Genomic DNA, 394 nt, shown 5'->3' on the forward strand with positions numbered 1-394 from the left:
CCTGGGACACTCCGGGACACCCCGGGACACACCTGGGACACCCCGGGACACTCCGGGGCACCCCGGGACACACCTGGGACACACCTGGGACACCCCGGGACACACCTGGGACACTCCGGGACACACTTGGGACATCCCCGGGACCCCCAGGGCACCACGAGACACGGACATGCCAGCCCCGCAGCCCCTCCCGGCTGAGGTGTCCCGCAGGGATGGATGCAGGTGACAGCCCAGCTGCTCTTGGGCATCAGTGTCCCCTCGGGGACATGGCCGAGAGTGGCAGCCAGGCTCAGCCCAGAGGGGACACCGCCACCTCCCCGGGGTGACCCTGTGGGGACAGATCCAGCTGCAGAGAGGTGACACCGGCCAGGGCCACCAAGGAGACACGAGGAGC

This window comes from Parus major, unplaced genomic scaffold, assembly GCF_001522545.3.
Source record: "Parus major isolate Abel unplaced genomic scaffold, Parus_major1.1 Scaffold299, whole genome shotgun sequence".
NCBI lineage: Eukaryota > Metazoa > Chordata > Aves > Passeriformes > Paridae > Parus > Parus major.